Below are 20441 nucleotides of genomic sequence, written 5' to 3' on the forward strand. Positions count from 1 at the left end.
CTTCCTTTGTTCAGGTCTGAAACCCTTGTCTGATTGAATTACATCACTTTCAAGCTTCAAGTAAAATTCTAACATATTGTGGTCACTCTTTCCTAAAGGCTCCTTTACAACAAGATTATTAATGAGCCCTTTTTCATTTCACAAGACTAGATCTAAAATAAAAACAAAAAAACTGCAGATGCTGTAAATCCAAAACAAAAACAGAATTACCTGGAAAACTCAGCAGGTCTGGCAGCATCGACACAGAAGAAATGAGTTGACGTTTCGAGTCCTCATGACCCTTCAACAGAACTAGGTGAATCCCAGGGAGGGGTGAAATATAAGCTGGTTTAAGGTGTGAGGGAGGGGGGGGTTGGGGGAGAGAAGTGGAAGGGGATGGTGTGGTTGTAGGGACAAACAAGCAATGATAGAAGCAGATCATCAAAAGATGTCACAGACAACAGAACAAAAGAACACATAGGTGTTGAAGTTGGTGATATTATCTAAACGAATGTGCTAATTAAGAATGGATGATAGGGCACTCAAGGTATAGCTCTCGTGGGGGTGGGGGGAGCATAAAAGATTTAAAAATATTTTAAAATAATGGAAATAGATGGGAAAAGAAAAATCTATATAATTTATTGGAAAAACCAAAAGGAAGGGGGAAGAAACAGAAAGGGGGTGGGGATGGAGGAGGGAGCTTTCGTTGCTCCCAATGTGGTCTCCTCTACATTGGAGAGACCAAACGTAAACTGGATGACCGCTTTGCAGAACACCTGTGGTCTGTCCGCAAGAATGACCCAAACCTCCCTGTCGCTTGCCATTTTAACACTCCACCCTGCTCTCTTGCCCACATGTCTGTCCTTGGCTTGCTGCATTGTTCCAGTGAAGCCCAATGCAAACTGGAGGAACAGCACCTTATCTTCCGACTAGGCACTTTACAGCCTTCCGGACTGAATATTGAATTCAACAACTTTAGGTCTTGAGCTCCCTCTTCCATCCCCACCCCCTTTCTGTTTCTTCCCCTTTACTTTTGTTTTCTCCAATAAATTATATAGATTTTTCTTTTCCCACCTATTTCCATTATTTTAAAATATTTTTAAATCTTTTATGCTCCCCCCACCCCAACTAGAGGTATACCTTGAGTGCCGTACCATCCATTCTTAATTAGCACATTCGTTTAGATAATATCACCAACTTCAACACCTATGTGTTCTTTTGTTCTGTTGTCTGTGACATCTTTTGATGATCTGCTTCTATCACTGCTTGTTTGTCCCTACAACCACACCACCCCCCTCCACTTCTCTCCCCCAACGCCCCCCACCCCCCTCCCCTCCCCCACACCTTAAACCAGCTTATATTTCACCCCTTCCTTGGATTCACCTAGTTCTGTTGAAGGGTCATGAGGACTCAAAACGTCAACATTTTTCTTCTCCGCCGATGCTGAGTTTTTCCAGGTAATTCTGTTTTTGTTTTAGATCTAAAATAACCCATTCTCTAGTTGTTCCTCAACATACTGTTCCAGTAAACCTTCTTTCATATATACCAAGAATTCGTCCTCCATAACATTAATACTAATTAGGTTTACCCAATCTCTTTTAGATTGTAATTCCCTATGTTTACTGTAGTATCCTTGCTACACACATCTCTAATTTCCTGCGAATTACATTACCACTGGTGTTTGGATGCCTATAAACAATGCCCACCACTGTTTCCTACCTCTTGTTGTTTCTTAGTTCTACCCAAACTGACTCTACTTTTGATATTTAGAATTAAGGTCATCTCTCACTACAGTATTAATGCCCTCTTGAATTAACAGTTACCCCACCACCTTTTCCCAGCTTCCTATTGTTCTTGAATGTCACATAGCCTTGGATATTCAGGTCCCAGCTTTTGTTTCATCGTAGTCGCATTTCTGTAATGGTCATCAGGTCATACCTATGAATGTATATGTGAGCTGACAACGCATCTGTTTTATTGTGAATACTGCTGGCATTCAGATACACAGCCCTTAATTCAGTTTCTTTACTGAGCTTGTAAACTCTGGTCCTATCTGCTGACACATTCTGAAGTTTGCAATCACTGTCCGTTCCTGCCATATTCTGATTATTGCCTTCATTGCTACCTTGATGTATTGCCTTGATATTTCCCTTTAATTTATTCAACCTTCCCCTACATGATCCCTTCCCCACTCTAGTTAGTTTAATGCCCCCTCTACTTAACTGGTTATATGATTGGCTAGAAAACAGTTCAAGTGTAGACTGTCCCAACAGTACAGCTCCCACTTTCCCCAGTACTGCTGTCAATGTCCCATGAATCAAAACCCATTAATCCCACACCAATCTCTGAGCCACACATTCATCTCTCTAATCTTAGTTACCACACACCAATTTGCACATGGCTCAGGCAATAATCCAGAAATTACCACCTTAGAGGTTCTGCTTTTTAATTTAATACCTAGCTCCTCATACTCTCCATACAAAAGCTCCTTCCTCATTTTGCCTGTGTTGTGTTGGTACCTACGTGGACCACAACCACTAGATCCCTGTACCTCCCCGCCTTCCACTGCAAGTTCCTCTCCAGCCCTGAGCAGATATCCCAAACCCTGGCACCGGGCAGGCAACACAGCTTTCTGGACTCATGCTCTCGACTGCAGAGAACAGTATCTATCCCCCTGACTATACTATCTCCTATCACTACCACATTCCTCTTCACTTCCTCCACTTCACCATGGTGCCATGGCTAGTCCACTCATCTACCTTGCAGTCCTTCTCCTCATCCACGCAGGCAGCAAGCACCTCGTACCTGCTGGACAAAGTCAGACACTGAGGCTCCTCCCCCCTCACTACATGCTGGTTCCCCTTGCCTGCCTGCCTCGCAGTTACACCCTCCAGTCTCCGACCAACTCTAACGTTTTGCCTAACATAAGGGAGAGTGACTGCCTCCTGGAAGGAAGTGTCCAGATAATTCTCCCCCTCGGTGATGCCCCGCAACGTCCACATCACAGATGTTAGGGAAGGAAACAGTTAACTGTCAAGAACTGTTTAAGTGGCAATTGCAAGTTAACAAGCTAGTACTTCACTTGGTGTGTATATAAAGGGAAACCAGGTGAGATAATGTGTCTGGGGAGTTTTATGTATCAGAATAAAACGTTGTTTGGAGGAGTCAGTCTTAGTCTCTGTCTTTGGTACCAAGCAGCTATTGGAACTTAACATGAGACTGTGGCTCAACAACTTGGAGGTGGAAAATAAAAATAACTGGAAAAACTCAGCAGGTCTGGCAGCATCTGTGGAGAGGAATACAGTTAACGTTTCGACAGAACTAAGGAAAAATAGAAGAGAGGTAAAATATAAGCAGGTTTAAAGGGGGGGGGCGGTGGGACAAGTAGAGCTGGATAGAGGGCCAATGATAGGTGGAGATAACCAAAAGATGTCACAGACAAAAGGACAAAGAGGTGTTGAAAGTGATGATATTATCTAAGGAATGTGCTAATTAAGGGTAGAAAGCAGGACAAGCAAGGTACAGATAGCCCTAGTGGGGGTGGGGTGGGGTGAAGGAATCGAAATAGGCTAAAAGGCAGAGATAAAACAATGGATGGAAATACATTTAAAAATAATGGAAATAGGTGGGAAAAGAAAAATCTATATAAATTATTGGGGAAAAAAAGGGGGGGGGGTCAGAAAGGGGGTGGGGATGGAGGAGAGAGTTCATTATCTAAAATTGTCGAACTCACTATTCAGTCCGGAAGGCTGTAAAGTGCCTAGTCGGAAGATGAGATGCTGTTCCTCCAGTTTGCATTGAACTTCATTGGAACAATGCAGCAGGCCAAGGACAGACATGTGGGCGTGAGAGCAGGGTGGAGTGTTGAAATGGCAAGTGACAGGGAAGTCTGGGTCATGCTTGCGGACAGACTGAAGGTGTTCTGTAAAGTGGTCACCAGTCTGCGTTTGGTCTCTCCAATGTAGAGGAAACTGCATTGGGAGCAACGAATGCAGTAGATTAAATTGAGGGAAGTGCAAGTGAAATGCTGCTTCACTTGAAAGGAGTGTTTGGGCCCTTGGACGGCGAGGAGAGGAGAAGTAAAGGGGCAGGTGTCGCACATTCTGCGGTTGCAAGAAAAGGTGCCGTGGGAGGGGGTTCAGGCGTAGGGGGTGATGGAGGAGTGGACCAGGGTGTCCCGGAGGGAACGATCCCTGCGGAATGCCGCCGGGGGGGGGACGATGAAGGGAAGATGTGTTTGGTGGTGGCATCATGCTGGAGTTGGTGGAAATGGCGGAGGATGATCCTTTGAATGTGGAGGCTGGTGGGGTGATAAGTGAGGACAAGGGGGACCCTATCACGTTTCTGGGAGGGAGAGGAAATTGTGATGGGCCTGACACGGTTGAGGGCCCTGTCAACCATTGTAGGTGGAAAACCTTGGTTAAGGAAGAAGGACGACATATCAGAGGAACTGTTTTTGAAAGTGGCATCATCAGAACAGATGCGACGGAGGCGAAGGAACTGAGAGAATGGGATGGAGTCCTTATAGGAAGCGGGGTGTGAGGAGCTGTAGTCGAGGTAGCTGTGGGAGTCGGTAGGCTTGTAATGGATATTGGTGGACAGTCTATCACCAGAAATTGAGACAGAGAGGTCAAGGAATGGAAGGAAGTGTCAGAGATGGACCATGTGAAAATGGTGGAGGGGTGGAAATTGGAAGCAAAATTTTTCCGGGTCCAGATGAGAGCATGAAGTAGCACCAAAGCAATCATCGATGTACCGGAGAAAGAGTTGTGGAAGGGGGCCTGGGTAGGACTTGACAGGGCCGTCAACTGTGTCCGGCCCATCTCCCACGTATCCACCCTCACACCTTCCTCTCCCTCCCAGAAACATGATAGGGTCCCCCTTGTCCTCACTTATCACCCCACCAGCATCCGCATTCAAAGGATCATCCACCGCCATTTCCGCCAACTACAGCATGATGCCACCACCAAACACATCTTCCCTTGTCTGTGACATCTTTTGGTTATCTCCACCTATCACTGGCCTTCTATCCGCAGTTTTTTGCTTTTAACTTGGAGGTGGAGTTGCTTAAGCTGCAGACACTTTCTGCAGATATGGCTGTAACTAATTGCAGTGTGATCCATAGATTCCCACATGTTGCAGTCACGACACACGCCAGCCCTGCCATTTCTGTCAAACCTCTTATTTAATTAGTCAGTTAGTTAATTATTTACACACATAACTAATAGAAAGTTGCACTCGCCTAGCTTGGAGCAAGGAAGAAACTCAACAATCACTGGAGGCTGAAAACAAGTAGAAAAAGCAGGACCTCTTTCCCCCTCTGCCCCAAATTGCTGCTTCCTCATTCAATCTACATCTGACTCAAGGGTAGTCTTGTGTCTGCACACCCCTTTCTGTGTGCAAGTTTAAAACCTCCCGGTTTATATAGAGCTTCTGATTACTCCCTAGCTAACTCAGCTTCCTGTTGTAATTAACACCTCTTGAGAGCAACTAAATTCAGCTGATTGACATACAACTGACACCACTTCAGGCAGCTCCCTGCTTAACTGGGCTATTCACTGACAATGTTTGAAACAAAGAACCAAACTCTTAATCAACATTTAAAGTTCAGAAAATCTTAACATAAATTCCCAACTCCTCACTCAACCTATGTCTCAATCAAGCGTAGTCTGCTGTCTGCATGCTGCTTTCATTCCCTTGAGCCTGCTCTGCTAATCAACTAGAACATAGCTGATCATCTATTTCAGCACCATTTTCCTGCACTATCCCATGGTGGATTTGAACTCCTGTATTATTCATCCAGGAACCTAACCACTACACAACTGTACACTTAATGTGTGTAGGGAGTGGCCAAATTGTGAGAGGTGGATGAAATTGATTCTTTTTTTTTCCCCCAAGCTTTTCTCTTCCACCAATTTCCACAGCCTTCTGCTGAGCTGACTTCAGCCCACATGCTTCAGGAGCTGTCTTACAATAAACTGTACTGGCAAAGGATCAGACCCAAGATGCTACAGTATTAGACTTACTGGATTTTACTTGGACTTTAATATTTCAATTAATCCAATGAGGCATAATGGCACCCAAAGGACTAGAATGCCAAGTTAAATTAATCAAAGAGCTTATTTATTAATTGTAAACAACACAACAAAGCATCAGGATCAAGTAACCGCGACAGATATAATAAATCAGAGCAGTCAATGACAAAATTCTCAAGGGATTGATGTACTCTCTCTATGAAAATGGCTTCCGACACCATTAGGCAAAAAGAACATTTTTTTTCAAACTTTAAGCCCATATAAACTCCGAATAGTGGAAACTCCTTCACTTTTCTTCAGCAAATTGCTGAATGAGCCATTCTAGGCCCAAACAACTATCCCAGGTACACTCATAAATAACAATACCCTGAAATAGCCAAATTTTAAACTGGGTTTTCTTTGATGCCAAGTTTTCAAGGAAAATCATAATAAGATGTTTTACATCATACAAAACAAAAGGGAAACATAACTGGCAAACTTACACACAAATTTAAAACAACTATAATATAGTGTCTTTAACATAATACAATGCCTTAAGCACTAACAAATAAAATTTGACACTGAGCTGCATAAGGAGACAGTAGGCCAAATGACCAAAATGCTTGGTCACAGATGCAGCTTTTATGAAGCACCCTAAATTAGGAAAGAGAAACGGAGAGGCTGAGGGATTTAGGGAAAGAATGACAGAGCACAGAGCCTCGGCAGCTGAAGGCATGGCTGCCAATGTCGGGTGATTAAAGTTGAGGATGCTCAAGAGGCCAGGATTTGAGATCTTCAGAGCCTGTGAGGCTGCAGGAGATCAGAGATGAGGAATGGACATAGCCATGGGTGGATCTGAAAAGAAGGATGAAAATTTTAAAACTGAAGCCAGCTTAACCGGAAGCTAACGTAGATTAGCAAGCATGGGGTGATGGGTGAATGGTACAAGTTACAATATGGACAGCAGGGTTTTGAATGACCTCAAGTTCGCAGAGGATAAAAAGAGGGGAGACTAATCAAGGAGACTAATCATTGGAATCATGAAGTCTTAAGGTAACAAAGACATGGATGAGGGTTTCAGCAACAGGGGAGCAATGGCTGCTATGGTGGAAATAGCAGTCTTAGTGATGGAAACAAAAAACTGTGGATGCTGGAAATCCAAAACAAAAACAGAATTACCTGGAAAAAATCAGCGGGTCTGGCAGCATCGGCGGAGAAGAAAAGAGTTGACGTTTCGAGTCCTCATGACCCTTCGACAGAACTCTGTTCTGTCGAAGGGTCATGAGGACGCGAAACGTCAACTCTTTTCTTCTCCGCCGATGCTGCCAGACCCGCTGATTTTTTCCAGGTAATTCTGTTTTAGTCTTAGTGATGGTGTGGTTGTGTGATTGGAAGCTCATCTCTGGGTCAAAGATGTGAACAAACCAAACCAAACCACAGAAACGTAGAACTCAGAAGACATCTCTGGAATCAAAGAGCATATGATGGGTTAAAGCAGCACCAGACAATAAAGTACTGGGAAACCAAGGGTTTTTTTTCTTGGCCTGAGTTTAGCTCTGGCCAGTTGTTTGAATTGGATGCTATACTTTAAGCAAAGCTGTAGAGGCAGGGTTTGAATGTTGGTAACTGAAGCCTGAGGCATGTGAACGAGCTGTGACAAGAAAAGCAGAAGAAATACACAGCTTGGACATGATCGGTGGAGCATGCCTGAGTGGCCTACTGCTGTCCCTAATTCATATGCTTGTAGATTATGGCCAGTGCCAAGGGGTTGATGTGGCCGTACTTGGACTTCCATAGGGAATTTGATGGAAGTGCCACAGAACAGGCTTGTCAGCAAAGCTGAAGCCCAGGAATAAAAGGGCCACTGGTAGCATGGAAAAGAATTTCAACTGAGTGGCAGGAAACAGACAGCGGTAGTAAATGGTTGTTTTCAGACTGGAGAAAGACCTAGTCCGATAGAGATCAACCAGAATCTGACAGGTTCTTTGACAGAATCCGAAGAACTAATTATACTTTAGATCTTGTAGCTTTTCAGAATGACCAAGACTTAATATGGAGCTTCACAGAGAAAAGGATACTGTGGTTTCAATGACTTCTAGAAATCCTCCATCCTTCACAACAAATTACCTCCTACATTTCAGATGGTTCAGTTCCATGCCCTCTGAGGATACTGGACCCTCATTAGAACATTGCCAAGAGTATGGGTACAGAAGCATAGCGGCTATGTTGCCCAACTAGTAATCCAGAGGTACAAGTTCAAATCCCACCATAGCAGTTGGGGAACTCAAATTCAAATTTAATAAATCAGGAATAAAAAGTAAAAGCTGCAGGACTGTCATAAAAATCCAACTAATTCACCAAAGTCCTTTTGGGAAAGAAATCTGTCATCCTTACCAGGTGTGGTCAATGTGTGACTCCAGATCTAGAGCAATATGGTTGACCCTTAAATGGCCTAGCAAGCCACTTAGCTCTATCAAAATCTCCTACAGAAAACTGTAACCCACAAAGACTGCAGCAGTTCAAGATGATAGCTCACCATCACCGTTTCAATGATTGCTAGGGCCAGATAATACATGCTGGCCTTGCCAGTTACTTCCCATGAAGGAAGTATTGGATAGGCTGGCTGTGCTTCATGTTGATAAGTTACCAGAGCTGACCGAGATGCATCCAAGGGTATTGGGGGAAGTAAGGCTGGAAATTGCAGAGGCACTGGCCACAATCTACGAATTTATGAATTAGGGGCAGCAGTATGCCATTCAAGCCTGCTGTGTCATTCAGTGAGATCATGGCTGATCTGAATGTAACCTCAACTCCACACTCCCACCTACTCCTGATAACCCCTTGCTTATCAAGGATCTACCAATCCTTATTAGATACTGCTTTTCTTGATATGTATCAATTGAACTGTTCAGAATTCAAAATTTACAGACAAAACTTGGAAGTATTGTGAACTGTGAGGAGAACAGTGATAGGCTTCAAGAGCACTTAGACAGGTGGAATGGACAAACAAGCGGCAGATGAAACTTAAGGCAAGTAAATGTAGGAGCAATGAGAAGAGGAAAGATAAAATAAACAGTACAATTCTAAAGGGCAGAGGGCCCTGCAGGCCTATATGCACAGATTATTAAAGGCAGCAAGGCAGGTTGGGAAGTGGTTAATAAAGCGCATCAGATCCTCGTTTTTATAAATAGGAGTATCAAGCATAAAAACAACAAAGTTATGAAGAATCTTTGTATACAACTTTGGTTTGGCCTCAACTGGAATACTGTATCCAGGTCTGGGCAGCACACTTTAGGAAGATGTAGAGGCATCAGGCAGGTTTCAGAAAAGATTCATGACAATGGTTGCAGGGATGAGGAACTTCAGTTACAGGGATAGATTGGAGAAACGAGGGCTGTTCTCCTTGGAGAACGTTGAGAGGAGATTTGACAGAGGTATTCAAAATCATGAGCAGTCTGGACAGAGGAGGTAGGGATGTTCCTATTTGTGGAAGGATCAAGGACCAGAGGACACGAATTTAAGGTGATTAGCAAAATAAAGTCAAGACGAGGAAAAAGCCTTTCTACATGGCGCATGGTCAGGATCTGGAATGCTCCACGTGAGAGTTTAGTGGACGCAGATTCAATCAAGGCTTTCAAAAGAGAAATGGATGATCATCTGAAGTGTAAAACTTTGCAGGGCTACAAGAAAAAAGTTTGGGAGTGGGACGAGGTACTCTTGCAGAGAGCTAACACAGACACAAAAGCCATATATGGCCTCCTTCTGTGCTGTAACCATTCCATGATTCTGCAGAAAAACAAAAAAATGTGCATTTCCTCTCATTGAAAACTCTCTCCAAAGCAGCCTAAAGAAACAGCCCTAATGTACACATGGAACAACAATTACCTGTTTGACTGGTTTTTAAAACAATTGGAACAAAAAGCAACTCCTTCACCCCCAGAGAATAACAATCACACAAAATTCACCTCTATGACTTCACACGAGCAGAGTGATATTTCTGCACGCAACTTACATTGGTACTTTGCATATTTCACAAACAAAACTAATCTTGACTAAGATTTCTACAAATAAACTCTGCCTCCTTAACCAGCAATGAACAGCTATCAACATGTAAAGAAATTACAATTTGAATCGAAATTCAAGACTTAAGTGTCAGACTTCATTGTTTCAAGCCTCACTTGAGGCTTGAGTTCATTTTTCTTGTGGAATCTAGGGTGACACATCTATGGAGCATTGAGGGAGTGCTGCACTGTTGCATGTACCATCATTCAGGCGAGACATTCAAATGATGCCCCATTTGCACTCTGAAGGGAAGTAAAGGTCTCAGAATGCTATTCAAAGAAAAACAAGTAAATTATCCCTCAACCAACACTAACAAGATTTTCTGGTCAGTAGTGTTGGATCTTGCTGTGCTTAAATTTGCTGCCACGTTTCCCACAGTAGAAGAGTGACTACACTTCAAAAATACTCAGTCGCTGTAAGTGCTCTGGAACATCCTGAGGTTGTGAAAGGCACTACATAAATGCAAGTTTTCTCCTTTTCCTCAGCTGTGGTAAGCAAAGTCCACGTCATTTTCTCAACCCAAGCCAATTGTGAAGTGCCTCTGGAGCTGTGCAGGGGTAGAATGAATGTACAAAGAGAAGGCCGAGCTGGTAGTCAGGGGGATACAAACAATAAATAGAAAATAATGACACACTGGCAATGATTCCAGACTGCAATCCAACCAAGGGCTCACATCATAACAACAAAACTTCAACTGTTGACAGCAGCCATCTAAACCCTGAAATGAGGTCATTCCAGACAGTTCGTCTGGGGAGCAGTTCATTTTCTAACCGGCTAAAGCTCCACAGTCCGGACAAATCTTGACTTTTAGCAGGCTCTGCTCTACTGGTGAGATTACAAGCAGGATTGAAAGCTGTCCTGACTCCCCAGTTACGTGTTTATGGGCAACGTGAACTATAATTTGTTTGCAATTACATTGTTGAACGCTATTTAATATACCTTCAGCGAAGGTGGTTTTCGAATTGTTTTTTTAAAATATTTATTTCATTAAACGAGAATGAAGATTCAGATAGGCAAGTTATCACCAAGTCAAGTGCGGTTGCAGATTTTCCAACTCTTGCTCTTTCTGATAGTCAACTTCAGGGGACTGAACATGAAAAAGAAATTACTGGAGATCTGAACAGTTAAGTTGCAAAGATGTAGTCAGCCACCACTGCCAAGACTAAGGCCTGGAACTGGGTTTAAATTCAGTGGCATGATTTGGTGAGTCTCGTGCACTGAGGGAACGACATATAATCCTGATTCCTTCTGACCCGAAGCCAGAAATTTACAAGTGATTGCCAATCTGAAAATTGCTCTCCCAAACAGCAATTAATTCCCAGCTGACCTAGATTTTGTGACTTGTGATGGAATAAGTTGAAAACAACTGTACGTGCACAACAAAACAATAAGTTCAAACACTCCTGACCATTTTGAAACATTGGAGCTCAGATTTGTAGCATTTTTGAGAGCCCTTTTGTAAGATTCCTTTCTGGACCTCCGACACAGATCCTGGATAACTAGGTGGCCAAACAATGTTCACCCAGGCTCCCACTTAGATGTTCCTCCATTCAAGGAGCTAACCAATTGCAAGGTATGGTTCCATATCCATTGTTTGACTTGTCTCCTTTTTCCATGCTTGGGCCTACACAGAGCATTGACAGGCAATTAAACTACGTAATTCATGACAGTCAATATCCACTCATTCATGTTTCCCAGCAAGGGAGGGACTCAGTACTTCATAATCATGAGCAGGAATTTTGTGGGAGTATTCCTCTTCCCTGGCTAAAGAACATCCACTCAACTTTCAGTATCCCAACTGTGTGCCCCCTGAGGTCACCTGGCGAAGGTCAACCAATCAACTATCAAGCTTAGCGATCTGCATGGTGTAGCTCCGTACTGGACAGTGCATGATCCACTGGGTTGTCAGAGGAGCCCAGGCCTGGACCAGTTGCAAAATAGCACACTTGGCAGCCTGGCACAGTGCTCTGTCCTCCTGTGAGAAAACACCCTCCAAGTACCTTACAGCAGACAAGGTATGGACATGAGTTAAAAACAACAGATGCATTCGGCTTGGCTAAAATAATAAACCCAATAATTAGAATTGGTGGGTACCTGACAAATCCAAACAGTCGGCAACTCTCCCAATTTCCTGCCTTTTGAAACAGGGCATATTAACACCCAGCCATGTCACATGTAAGCAGGCCTCAGTGCTGGTAGTTCAAAATAACATTGACCACTGAGCCATGGCTTCCACAAATACTCAAATTTCAACTGAAAGGCGCAGGATGTCAGTCAAAGCAGAAAGATGCTGTCAGGGCTTCAATTCTCTCTCTGCTTCGCTGCTTCTTGCTTCACAGTGACCTCTGTCTTAAGACTCACATTATGGCTTTAAGGCGACTAAGGGAATGATTCAATCTAAGGCAGTGAACAGACATTTACTCTTGACTGGTGAATATGGAATTTACTGATGCATTGGACAAGACATCTCATCATGTCGCTATCTGACAGAATCTAATCTTCCTTCTTGCAGGAGATACCTTCAGGATCAATAAAAGCTGGAACATCCTCAAATCACTTTCATCCAGCATCCAAAGAGGGAATAAGACCAACACCAACAAAGGAAAGATGGGTAATAAACACAGTCCTCATACAAAAGATGAAATAGAGAACAATACAGTTAAATACATACAGTTGGACTATGTTTGCTGTATATATTGCGTGAATATAAACAAAAGAATTCAGACGTGCTCCTGTTCTCCCCTTACTCAAAATCAGGTGTTGCAAAGTGTGTCAAACAGTGAGCCAACTTAGTCGCCATCTTCCTACCTGAATGTCTGAGCTAAGTGGCTGAGTGTGCAACTTGCACAATATGCCAGTACACTGTATCTTACATTTTCAAACTTGGGTCTGTTCAGGGCCAACAGCACACTGGTAATAAAGAACAGCATTGAGATCACACATCTTCACTCAAGGACCAATCTCCAAGCATCACGTAACAGTATGAGTCACTTAATTCCAAGACAGCAATTCTGTAGCAAAGACTCCCTCTTTGAATTTGCTACAGTTGTTGCCTAAGATGAAAACCAGGACATTGGCACTGTTTCCATTTCATCTCTGACTCTACAATGTAAAATTCTCTTGTTTGAGGTACAGCACCATTGGAATTTTGTTCCTGTCACTTGCATTCTAGGAGGGGTGGTGGGGGGAGGGAATTTTGTGAAGGGCATCTGAAAATTTAGAACCTGTTGCATTTCAAGTAAAGCTTGTGCATGAATTGTGAACAAGTGTCCACACATAGGCTGCCTCTGGGGCAGCACTTTCAAAATCTCCTCACTCCTTCCAAAGGCAAGAAGGAACAACTACTGCTCAGATCAACAGCAGTCACTCCAAACAATTAAACCAAATCTTCACAATCAAGCAGTTTTCCCCAGCAATCAACTCTCTTTGGTTATGACCATGTGGCCTGTTAAAGGTGCTGGATTATGCAGGGAGTAATGTGGTGAATGGGGTCACAGCCATGCCTAGCTCACAGCACTCTTCCATAAATCTTGTCTAAGCAGCACACACTTTCTTCACCAACTCACAACTATCATCTATCCCACCTCACCACCAATTTCCGTGACTCAGTATATGAAAGGAGAGAAGGTTAGCACTCCCCTTGATAAGGATGAAAGAGGCCCTAGTGGCCTTACAACACACAAAAGGTTAAGGTATTGCCATCTACTTAGTGGCAGCTAACCATGTTTTTTGCCTTTAAATTTTGTCTTTGTTTTTGCAGTTTCCCTTTAAGGGCCTGCCTTTTACTTTATCCCTGATTTTGTTAATTTAGTTTATTAGTTTACAAACAAAGGAGTTGCAGAGCAGTCATTATGAGAACTGACTTGAAGCACCTGAAAAAAGGGGACAGGGTAAGAGCAAATGAGAATAAAACAGAGGTAAGGGCATTGGAAGATGATAGGAGAGAAAGAACAGAGCTTCTGGAAGGGATCACTGAGGGGTAACTGAGTTCATGAATAGATGGCGTTAGTGTAGGGGTTGGAAGACAGGGGATAAAGAGAAAACCTATGCACTTCATGTGACGAGTAGCCACAGGGGGAGAAACTATTTGAGAAGTGTTGAGTCTTTTGAGAGCCCAATCCATGAAGATGGAGAACAAGGAGCCACCAGGGAGGGAGGGGGATGGCAGACAGCTAAGCAAGCATAGAAAGGTATTGATGACTTTCACTCAGGCAACCTCAGCGACATGATTGAGGCAGCAGGCAAAAAGCTTTCAAGCCTGTTGTATAAGATCAGGAGGGGTAAAAAATAAATTACAGGTACCTCAGTGATGATGAAGACACAACATGTTTCAGGTTGGTGATCCTTCGTCAGTCCTGAAAAAGGCCTAAGGGTACATATGACATCTTTTTGAAAATGAAACAAAAGCTTCACACCATGGCTTCGGAACTGCAGTGACAGCTCACTTCAGCTGTAACTATTAGAGGGAGCAAAGATACAACCACAATTTGGGGAGTTAATGGACAGTGATAAGCTGGGCCCCAGTGGAATACTAAGAGGGGGAGAAAGCTGCTGTATGGAATGCTTTCAGCGCAACACTCAAGAGATAGAGGCAGAACAGTAAATGCCTGCTCTCTAATGACAGCGTGCAATTGTCTGGGGTCAGGGAGCTATTTCTGAAAGGGAAGGAAATGGAGTTAAGAAGACTGGCTTGCCAATTGTAAGAACTGCGTAACTGACATTCAGACGTCTCCAATGCTGCAGCAGACACTCACCGGGGTTGCTGACAAGAGAACCTCATCAGTGGAAACAACTCATGCTGCAGGCCAGTAATATCCTGTCCAGTCATGTCTCAACCTTAGGAGCAGGCCTCAATCCTAAGGAATTAAACTGGACAGAGCTGGACAGCTATTGAAGATCAGAGTCAGGGATCTGAAATAGGGCTCCTCAACCCAACCTGGGAAGAAGCTGAACAGCATGAAAAGGCCAAGAATCAGTATACATGCAACAAAAGGGTCTTTTTTCATTGTGTATCAGATCCAAGCAGATAGGCTGGATTATCTGTAAGTAATACTGATTTTCCCATGAGAAAGGGACAAAAACAGCAACACTTTGGGCCATAGCCTTGGTACAAAGTCCTCACGTCACATCCTTGTAGTTAAAAGGATGAAGAGTCTATACAAAGCAGATTAGGGAGAAATTATTCTCACTGGTGGGGGGATTGAGAACCAGAGGACACAGGTTTTAAGGTAATTGGTGAAAGAAGCAATGCCAATATGAGGAAAAACTTTTTTATGCAGCGAGTGGTTAGGACCTGGAATGCAGTGCCGGAGAGCGTGATGGAGGCAGATTCAGTCCAAACATCCAAAGGGGAATGGGATCATCTGCAAAGGGAAAATGTCCAGGGTTATGGAGAAAAGGCAGGGAAAGGGGTGGCGCTCTTGCAGAGAACCAGCATGGACACAATGGGCCAAATGGCCTCCTTCTGTTCTGTGACCACTCGATTATGCTATTCCATTGCATTGCCAATATACCAAGCTTGTAATTGTACCAGGAAGACACAAAAGCTGACGGTGGTCAGGGGCACCTGTGAACAACCTGCCTTGCAGCCAATCAGAGAAACTCCAACATGTCTACCATAACATGGATTCCAGCTGGGGAAGAAACACATGACTGAAGATGGTCATTGAAGAACAATATATGTGACTAAAATGGTTCCTCTGGCTATTCTGATTTCACTGTAATCACATCTAATTCAGATCTGAAGAGATTCATGTATGCTTCCACTTAACACTGGCCAAAGGTGCAACCAATAAACTATTGCTTCTCCTGCTAACTAATTCCCTGTCCTTTCCCAAAGGCACTGATTATGATAATGATTCAAGGGACTGATAACTTCGCCCAGTGGGAATTCTTGATCTGTAAGCCAGTCACCACATGTCACATATTTGTTCATGAGAAAGTGAAAAGAGGAGCAACAGAGTCCAGAACTCCACAATCACCAAAAATACATGCAACTCCCCCTCCAAAAAACTATCTTTCCAACAGAGATAGCAATCTGGAGCAAAAATACTTATTAATTCTCTTCTCCTGTCCCCCACCTCATTCCTGCTCAAGTTTGAGACAATTCAGCTTATTTCAAGGCTTGAATCGAGACAAATAAATGATGAAGTCATATGCACATGCAAATTAGGAGCAGTAGGCGGCCATTTGGCCCCTCGAGCCAACTCTGTTATTCAATAAGATCAAGGCTGATTTGATTGTGGGTTCAAAGCCACTATCCTGCCTATCCCTGATGCCCTTTGATTCCCTTGTTAGTCAAGAGCTTATCTAACTCTGCCTCAGAAATATTCAATGATCCTGACTTTGCCACTCTCTGGGGAAGACGGTACCCCAGACTCATGCCCCACACAGAAAAAAATTTCTCCTCATCACCATCTTCAAAGAGGAAGACGATAGCACAGTGATAATGTCAGAGGACAAGTGATCCAGAGGCCCAAAATAATGCTCTGGGGGCACAAGTTCAAATCCCACCACGGCAGCTGGTGGAATTTAAATTCAATTAATAAGCCTAGATTGAAAACTCGTTTCAGTGATGGTGACCATGAAACTATCATTATTGTTGTAAAAACCCATCTGGATTCCTTATGTCCTTTAGGGAGGGAAATCTGCTGTCCTTACCTGGTCTGGCTGACATGTGACTCCAGGCCCAACAAAATGTGGCTGACTCTTAAATGCCCTCTGAAATGTCCCAGCAAGCCACTCAGTTTAAGGGCAATTAGGGATGGACAACAAATAATGGCCTTGTCCCACAAGAGAATTTTTAAAAATTGTGTCCCCTGGTTCTGGTACCAGCCTGGTATTACTGTATTCAACTCACAACCCACTGAGACTAAAGAGGAAATTGCAATGCCTTCAAAGAGCAAGAAAAAAGGCTTGGGGCAGGGATCTATTCTTCAGAAGTGGACCAGAAGTCTCTCAGCATTTCCACAATTCCCAAAGGGTACAAGTATTGAACTGTACAGGCTACAGCATGTGCTTGAGGGAGGGTGGAGGTGGAAAGGCAGTAGAAAAAGCCAGAAGGAATCCTTATCTATCTACTGACACAAACCCAAGCCAAGTCTCTTCGATTGACAGTCGACCTAGAAGCAGCAAGGGCAACATGAGGTGGGTATTTTTACACTGCAGCAGTTGCGAGAGTAAACAAATCTAAAGCAGCCTTTGCACACTGCCCTGGAATTCAGATGAGTAACAGAAGCCAACCCTTGCTGCCAGAGTAGGAACCCAAAGCTACAAGGCAGCAATTCGTCAAATCAGGAAGGTGACATCGTATGCCACGAAAGGAAAACTCAGGATAATTCACCTACACTTTGGCACAACTCCTCCCGCTCCACTCCTCATGCCTCCCCCTACCCTCGGGAGATACAGTTCCTGCCGTCAACTCTCTGCCAACTGTCAGCCCTTACTAAAAGTAACAAGATAGGTGATGATTGCTTGAGATGCAGGAGGACAGATTTGTTCTTTTAGAGTCTGGTTCGCCTGGACACAGAACAGGCAGGGAGAAATTAAAACAAAGCAAGGAGGGAAACTACAGGCCCATCGTGGAGCTCATCTGTTAATCTTGCAGGCTACACCGAATAGGTGCAAACTTCCCAGATCATCTCCTACACATGCTGAACCTTTTCCAACCCAAGAACAGTTAAGAGGACCTCCGCTCAACAACCTGCAGAATTCCTTGATGGAGAGCGAATTTCAATATCAGGAGAAGGTGATTCTGCCCAACAAGCATGCTGCATTTCCAGTTTGAATGTCTCAATTCAAAGTCATACGGACTCAAAACTTTAACTGTTTCTCTCTGAGTTTCTCCAGCATTTTCTGTTTTTATTTCAGATTTCCAGCATCCGCAGTATTTTGCTTTTGTGTTGCATTTCCTGGACCAATCCTTCTCTTCCCAGAAACACTGTCAATTTTTTCATGAACTCACGTACACTGTGCATTTTCAGGCATTCCGTTAGACCAACTGACTCCAATTGGTGCAGAAGTTCTTCCCAGCTCCCCTTCCTTATCATCCAGTCCGGAATTGTGACATTCAAACACAATTGTACCCATACAGCCTGTCCCACACAACATACACACCCCTGATCCCGCTCAAAAGCTGCCTGGGAGAAATGAACAGATAGATTAAAAACCCATGACAAATAGGGGGTGAAAATTGGGAAATTCCTCTACCTTTCTCAATCAAAACTAGTCCAACAGATCAAGTGGCCCTGATGAAGTAACTTGAAGCACAAGCCTGCAAACAACCCCGAAGATTTGGATTAAGCAGATAGAAAACGAAGGTGGCTTGTAGAAAATTTAACACAATCCCAATTTTTCACATGAAAGAATTCCTGTTCTCCACGTCATTCTAAGGGAATAGTGAGGGACTGCTTACAAGTTGATATAGTAGTCATTTTCCAAATGGGTGACGATATTTCAGACCTGTCTCCTCCACAAATACACTGCGGCAGTGCGCACCATCTACAAGGTGCACGACTGTAATGCATCAAGAATACTCCAACCGCATCTCCAAATAGATAAACTCCACAACCTAGAACGATAAGGTTAACAGGTACATGAGAACACCATTACCTCCAGAGAGAAGTCGGGTCATACGAACCCGAAACGTCAACTCTGTTTCTCTCTCCACAAATGCTGTCGGACCTGCTGAGCCTTTCCAGCATTTTCTGTTTTTGTTTCAGATTTCCAGCATCCGCAGTGTTTTGCTTTTCCCCCAGCTTGGGTTAGTTCAGTTTCACAGGCAGACATAAAGCAAGCTGCCTTTTCCAGCGCCTGAGCTCTGATAGTCAAGCATTACGTAGTGGAGCGGGCTTGGGGGCTGCAATCTTGACTTATTTCTCTTCTCCCCCCTCCTCCTACATTCCTTGATCAAAGGAAATTAACTTGAATTATGGCTTTCCACCATTATCCTTCTCAGGTTTCTTAAACCCGCATAGGACAGAGGTCAAAGGTAGGACTCCCCCCTCCCCATGTCCCCCTTATGTGCCAGCAGCAGTATCCAATTATTTTATTCTGCAAATTTGTTTATTTTTTTTTAAAAATACACGTACTTCTCATTCTCTTCCACCATCATCATCCACTTCACAATATGAGGAGATACCGAATTTTTCCTGGAGGTCTGATAGAACTCAAACTTAAACATGTCGGAGATTGTAAAGAGTGAAGCTGACACTCTAAGTGTTTCATATAAAGATGGTGAAATAAATTAAAAAGGATTAAAACAATCCCACAGGCAGTTTCTGCACCACCGCCTTCTGACATGCCTCTACACCCACAAGACCTGCCATACAAGCAGTGAGTGATCTCACTGCTTTTGGTGTCTCCACCCATATATGACAACAGTCATTTTGAATTAAGTCCTCCCATTATCAGTGCTTTGACGTGCGTGTGAGGTATGCGATGCCAATCTGTTGTGTCTCTTCCATTTCAACGTTAAATTCTTCTTGAGAGCAGTGACGATCTTTTCATAAGCTTTAGATGATTAATGGAGATGAGCAATGGACAATCTAAAACTGAATTTCTAAATTGGAACAGGGAAAACTGGAAAAGTGCGATAAAAACAGGATCCAGTCAGGGTAAAATGGAACCAAAGTTGACAGGAAAAACAGTGACAAAGCAACGAGTAATCTTTAAGGAAAAGATGTTTCAGATAAGGCTAGTTACATTCCAAAAAGAGTAAAAGAAAGGGAAACCAAAGGCAGGGCTTCTTGGATTATGAGGGGGATGGAGAATACGATGAAACAATAAGTTTTATGGTGTGTTTAGGGGAATTCTTCAAATGAGAACCAGGTCAAAATACTGCTGGCAAAGAGAATATGAGAATAGAGTGGCAGTCAACAAAAATAAACCCAAAAATCTTCTCCTGGAAGGTAATAAGAGGCAGGTTGTGGCCTATTATGAACAAAGAGGGTGATGTAGTAAACCGTCAATGAGTCAAATCCCACAGAAATCAACTCGAAATTCAGATTAGGCAGAGCTTCGTAATAACTGCGTATCTCACATGTTACCAGGTGTTGGCCTTGAAAAAGGCCAGGATTTAATACCAGAAGAAGTCCATAATCAATTTAATCAATTAGGGGGAGGCGATGGTGTAGTGTTATTGTCACTGGATTAATATTCCAGAGACCAGGTAAATGCTCTGAGGACCCAGGTTTGAATCCCACCACAGCAGATGGTGGAATTTGAATTCCATAAAAATCTGGAATTAGAAATATAATGATGACCATGAAACCATAGCTTGGATTGTTGTAAAAATCCATCTGGCTCACTAAAGGAAGGAAATCTGCCGTCCTTAACTGGTCTGGCCTACATGTGACTCGAGACTCAAAACAAACTCTCAGTTGTATC

The 20441-nt window shown here is 43.4% G+C and overlaps 1 protein-coding gene and 1 non-coding gene across 51 annotated transcripts in view; one reads left to right on the plus strand and one right to left on the minus strand.

Moving 5' to 3' along the window:
• Positions 1 to 20441, minus strand: part of LOC121289984 (calcium/calmodulin-dependent protein kinase type II subunit beta) — a 256532-nt gene that overhangs the window by 220921 nt on the left and 15170 nt on the right. The window lies entirely within an intron of this gene.
• Positions 13664 to 13787, plus strand: LOC121290279. The gene has a single exon (XR_005945754.1). It is a non-coding gene; the product is annotated as a U6atac minor spliceosomal RNA (small nuclear RNA).

The sequence above is a fragment of the Carcharodon carcharias genome, chromosome 17, assembly GCF_017639515.1.
Source record: "Carcharodon carcharias isolate sCarCar2 chromosome 17, sCarCar2.pri, whole genome shotgun sequence".
Classification (NCBI taxonomy): domain Eukaryota; kingdom Metazoa; phylum Chordata; class Chondrichthyes; order Lamniformes; family Lamnidae; genus Carcharodon; species Carcharodon carcharias.